A 6,517-nucleotide genomic window follows, 5' to 3' on the forward strand; every position below is an offset into this window, starting at 1 on the left:
ATCGAAAGGATTTGTTGTTCCAAGACAGGAGCATAAGGTATGTAAGCTCGTTAAATCTTTATATGGACTTAAACAAGCACCAAAAAAATGGCACCAAAAGTTTGACAAGGTTGTTTTAGCTAATGGCTATAAAATAAATGAATACAGTAAGTGTATATATAGCAAATTTGAAAATGGAAAAGGTGTCATAATTTGTTTATATGTAGATGAAATGCTTAGTTTTTGCATGGATTTGGAACAAATAGAAAAGACAAAGAAATTCTTGTCAAACAACTTTGCTATGAAGGATATGGGTGTAACAGATGTTATTCTTGGGATTAAAATAACCAGAGATGAAAGAACTATAGCTTTATCACAATCACATTACATTGAAAAGGTGCTTAAAAAGTTTGATCTTTTCGACTGTATACCAGCATCTACAACCATGGATCCTCAAATAAAATTAGTACCTAATGTTGGTAGGAAAATTGATCAATTGAAATATGTAAGTCTAATTGGTTGTCTTATGTACATAATGACTTGTACAAGACCAGATATTGCATATGGCAAGCTTTGAATAGAGTACTTAGGTACTTAAAGAAAACTATTAACTATGGATTGTGTTATAATGGATATCCTCCAATTTTTGAAGGGTATTCAGATGCTAGTTAAATTACAAGTTTGGAAGATCATGCATTTACTAGTGGACGAATCTTCATTCTTGATGGAGGAGTCATTTCTTGGGGTTCCAAGTAACAAACATGTATTATTGATTTCACCATGGCAGCAAAATTTATTGCATTAGCCGTTGCATCTAAAGAAGCAGAATGGATAAGAAATTTATTTTATGATGTACCTTTACGGCCTAAGTCAATTTAACCTATTTCTATCCGTTATGATAGTGAGGCTACTCTAGCAATGGCATATAGCCAAGTATATAATAGAAAGTCTAGACACATTGGTTTAAGACATAGCTATGTTCGATAATTAATCTTTGGTGGAATGATCACTATTAATTATGTTAGGTCAAGTGAAAATTTGGCAGATCCTTTGACAAAAAGTCTTGTTAGAGATGCAATAAAAAGGACCTCAAAAGGGATGGGACTTAAGCCTATTAATTAGAGTCCCCCATTATGGAAACTTGACTCAACCCTTGGTATAACGTCAAGTCTTGAGTTCAATGAGACAAAGTACATCATTAGTATGTGACTGTTAACACTATAAATAAATCCATCCTAAGATTAAAGTGCTAAGTACCCGTAATAATAAGGGAAGGATGAGTAATGTACTCTTAATAGACCCATAACATAAATATGTTTGAGTGTTATAATTATGAGAACACTCTTGATGAGATCTACCTATGTGAGTGAAAGTGTGGCTACTTCTAGGAGCTCAAGGGCTTAGCTCTAACAACACTCATAAAAAGGGGACACAGACACATGGCCATAATAGTGTCCATAGGTACTATCCATTTATCGATGTTAAAATCAGTATGTGAGATGTGTTGGGTTAATCAATTGGAATAGTTGGTTCAAAGCTAAGTCTACTATACAATTTTGATTAACTTTAACATATTTTCACTAAATGAAGGTTCAACCATAAGACACCTTCATTTATGCAAATTGATTTCCAAGAATATCAAAATCTAAATATTTTGAAAAAGATTGGAACATTTTCAAATATTTATAGTATTCCAATAACTATAAATGAGTGGGTGTAATTAATCAAAAGATAAATCTTTTGGTCATTGGTCAAAAGTTATATCATTTGATTTTTGAAAAAGAATTATAACTGTTCAAACAATATTACTTGAATAGTTATAAAATTAAATGAATTATTATTTATTTATTCAAAAGACACCTATTGAAAGATGTCTCAGAAGAGACATAAAAATTCCTATAAATAGGAATGATATTTCATTTGGAAATCACACCAACAAGTTCTAAAAGTTCTTTCTATCCTTCCTCATTTTCTAATATTATCAGATTATTCTATAAAAAGTTACTATATAAATTCTTCGTAGAAATTGAGTTTCTTGCTATACATTGCTTAGTGCTTAGTGGACTATTCTCGTTAGTGCAAAACGCAATTAATCATTAGTTTCATTGTATCCTCGAGGTTAATTTGCTTGGAACTCATTTGCACACCGAGGATAGGTGAGGGCGAATATAACCTTAAAGATAGTGGTTTGATACACGCCTTGGAGCCTTATCCTATTTCTTCTTTTTCTGTTCGAGTTTTGTTCGTATGTTTGAGATTTTCCTCACCGGAGATTTGTACTAACAAATTTCCTTTGTTGAATCATTGTTTTTAGTCAATTTCATTTTTGATTGCTTGAGCTTGAAGAAAAAGACAGATATTCAATTCAATAATATATTAATATAGTGAATTTGAAGGCAAAAGCAATTTAATCATTTTAATCTTCCATAACAGGAGGTAGCGATGAACATAATGATAAATACTCAATGTGCACAATAAACTTACAAGTTAAACAACCATAAACAAGCCCGATTTTTAGAATTTGACGGCATATCATTTGTGGAACTCTATAACCCATCAGTCACAATCAAAGCACTCAAACTTAACGTTGTTGAACCCGGCTTTGGTCGCTAACGCGACAAACTCTTCTCTCTTTCGTTCTTTTCCACCGGGGCTTTGAGTCATCATTAGCATATTGAGTAGGAAAGTGGCTTTTGCCGAAGGAGTAGACTCGGCCATAACAAGAACTACTGAATCTACAACAATGACTTTGCCATTGTTCGGGATGGCTTTGTGGCAGTTATTCAACAATCTCAAACACTTCTCATCGCTCCAATCATGGAGAACCAACTTCAGAAAAATAGCATCTCTGTGTGGAACATTTACAAACATATCACTAGCAACATGTTCAATTCCTACACAAGGGAAGATATTCATTAATATTTAAGTAAGGATAAAAATAAATTTATAAGAAATTAAACAAAGGCTTACTTTCTTTAACTTATATTTGGTGAGTAAAAGAGTTACAAGTAGATGAATTTGAGAATATAATGAAGTTAAATGGCTCTGTGTTTAGGACCAAATCAAAAAATTGCTTTAGGAGAGCCAAAGATAATCATAAATTATTGGGAACCAAAGTGCAATTTTATCATTATACTAATACATAATTTCATAAAATTAAAAAGACTAAATGATAAATCTATCATTTGGGATGAGCTAAGGCCCTTGCCTGCACCCTCTGCCTTTGCCCCTGTTTGTGTTTGCATTGATGAAAATAACCACCGAGCATTGACCGGAATATAATTAGATTATTTATTTCTATAAAGAAGTTTTGTAGTAATTTTTTTATAAAATAATATTTGAATATAAACCATGGTGAGAGAACAAAAGAAAACTTTGTTTCTATGTTTTTCTCATAAATTTGTTAAATTAGAATCTTAAAGTTGTTTGTAAATTTTATTGTAAAAGTTCACTCTATTTATAGGAGTTTTATATCTTTCCATAGAAACATGACTATCTAATAAATATACTATTAGATAGACACTTCTCTTAAATTGTCAAAACTATTCAATCAAGCAATGTTTTGGAATTAGATCGGTAGTCAAACTGGTTAGACCATAATTCTTGATTAAATTGATCCGATTGGTTTAGCAGGTTAAAAGCAAATGAATTATTAAAAATAATTAAAAAAGTGAAAAAATTATAAAAATCGGTTCAATCGATTTTTGAGCCTGGTTTAATCGATTTGTATTAATTCATGAGTCAATCAGTTTTTTACCTCATACTAAAGTTGTATCTTCATCGATTCTTGATCCAACTGATTTGTTCTAATTCAGACAACATGTTATCAAGAGAAAGTAACAGCTTTTGACCAAAAATTCTAATTTTTGGTTATTTAGATTCTTTCATTTGTAGCTATTAGAAAGCTACATATATTTAGGTAGGAAAAAGATGATAAGTATACCGGAATAGGATGGGGCATGTTGTATAACTTGAGGCAAGTCGAAATTAATGCCATTGATGTTAGGGTATTCAGAAGTGATATAGTGAAGTGTGATACCAAGGTTACCACCCCACATCTACCAGTTGCTTGATGCCATGAAAACCATCATAAGGGTGGAGCAATTTCTTGGTAAACATTGTACTTAAATTTAACATGGCTGTGTTGAAAACTTGATAGAACCTAGCATTCAATCCAGGGTAGTCAAAGGCATGTGCTCCATGCACCCAGTTGAAGGTGAACCCTCCTTCTAAAACCGCATATTTAAGTTGACACCTGCAAATAAAATCCATCAAATAATCAAACATCTAATAAGTAAAAACTTTAAGAAAATGGGCAACGGACCAGGTTACCAAGGAGACTATATCTTGATTCAGGGCCATGACAGGAGCTAACGACACAGCATCTTCGTTAGGGATGAAGTAGTAAGACACTGGGGATTAACTGTAGTGTCTCTCAAGACCAACCACAGAGCAGCACAGCCAGTTGTGGCTAGCCAAAAGCCTGGCAATACGGTCCACCATGATTGGTGCACCCTGGCTTTTGGTAGGTAGTTGTGCTGCAATATCAGTGGCGGAGAGTTTGGCACCTGGACCTGCTTTTGCAATTATCTCCAATATCCCAAGCTCGCATGCTGTTTGCAAGGCCATAGGGAGGCATGTTCCGAGCACAAGTTGGGAAGCGAAAGAATATGTTTCATTGTCATCTTCACCACTTACTTCTTGTTGCTGAGTTTCTATTGAAGGCGGCATGGCCATTTGGTTCTTCAATTATCTCAACGCAGCTCAGTTTCGTCCCTAGCATTGGTTTAAGATTAGTGTCTTTTAATAATGGCTGTTGGGAGAGTTCAAGTCTGATTTGTTTTAGTATTAAACTAGTTTTGCATACAATTCCTAAAATTACTCATATTATAACATGTTTCAGCACACTTAAACTCATGTCCTCCTGTATTAGCAATAATACTCGTACCAATCGAAAAGAAATTATGAATATATGTAAGTTATAAGTGAAATCTAGAATTAATTCAAAAATAATTTAATAAATGAATATAAGTATCTTTAATCTTGATAAAATTTACTTCAAAATCGACTTTAATAATATTTTTCGAGTTGTTTTTTTAAATATTTTATGATGGCTCACTTCGTCTTTTTATTTTTATCTTATATGTCTTAAATTATCTGAAAAACTTATAAAAACATATTTTCTCATAAATTTAAAATACAATTCTCGATTTCTACATAATCTTTTAATCAACATTATTACTAATTATGATCTCAATCTCAATTTAATCATGATCAATCTAATCTCATTGGGTACACCAACTTTCAAATGGAGTTGATGATTAAGAGCAACGGTTAGGTAGCAAATTAATAAGTTTCAATGCAGCTCAGTTTTGTCCCTTGCATTGATTTAAGTTTATTGTCTTTTAACAATGGCGGTTGGCAATAGATTTCCTCTGCCGAACTTAATTATTACTGTCCTTTTTATATAAAATATTTATTATTACAGTACCCTAAGCTATTTCTCTTCATAAATTTTTAAATTTGGTGTTTTCAAATTTAATTCAAATTGGTTAAAGAGTAAGTTCAAGCTTGGATTTTATAAGTCGTGTTTTTAGATTTAGTCTTATTTTAATCTCTATATATGAAGATTGAATTGGTTATAGAAACTTAAAATTAATTAATGTAGCGGAGGAGGAGAAGAGTGATATGCCTCGATCTTTTCTAAAATAAAAAATTTTTATTTAAGTTTTTTATAATTTATAAAATTTTAAATTAATAATGATAAAATTACACTTTAACATTTTAAAATGATAAAATTTAATTTAATCTTTTAAAAATTATAAAATTATAGACTATTAAAATAATAAAATTACATTTTTATTATAAAAAAATATAAAATCTAATTGGTAGTGGAAAATAGAAGTGGGTGTTGGATTGAATTAAGTAAAAAAAAAATTGAGTTAATCGAATTGTTTAGTTCTATTTTATCATCTTAATTCAATTTGAAATTTTTTTCGAATCGAATCAAATCGAATTGTTCGAGTTAACTTAACAAATTAAACATGTCAAATTAAAATCTTGTTACAATATATGTTAGAACTAAAGGGGCTCATAGGTCGGGCCAGGTTTAGACTAGGCTCAACTAAAAATTCAAGCCCACTTACTAGGCCTGGGCCTGACCGAGCCCAAAAAATAGGCTTAAAATTTTGACCAAGCCCGACCCAACCCATATATATTAATTTTTTTACTATTTTTATATAATTTTAAATATATATAATACATCAAAATATTAAAAAATCACAATAAATATTTCCCAACAAATTGAAAATAAATTTTAAAAATCAGAGACTTAAATAACACTAAGATAAATACAACTTAACAAGCAAATGCCTCTAAATAATAATAAAATTAATAAATTCCTTTAAAATAATAACAAATTTAACAATAAAATAAGTTTTATACAATATCCAAACAATAACAATAAAATAGTAGCAACATAATAGTAAAATAGTAGCAAAATAGGGAGAAAACAATAAGAAAATAACATTCAAAAACA

General features: G+C 30.8%; 1 pseudogene; it reads right to left on the reverse strand.

Annotated features, from left to right (window-relative positions):
- Positions 1-2,385: 2,385 nt before the first annotated feature.
- Positions 2,386-4,818, reverse strand: LOC108477945 (caffeic acid 3-O-methyltransferase-like; annotated as a pseudogene).
- Positions 4,819-6,517: the final 1,699 nt, after the last annotated feature.

This window comes from Gossypium arboreum, chromosome 12, assembly GCF_025698485.1.
Source record: "Gossypium arboreum isolate Shixiya-1 chromosome 12, ASM2569848v2, whole genome shotgun sequence".
In the NCBI taxonomy this organism is placed as follows: domain Eukaryota; kingdom Viridiplantae; phylum Streptophyta; class Magnoliopsida; order Malvales; family Malvaceae; genus Gossypium; species Gossypium arboreum.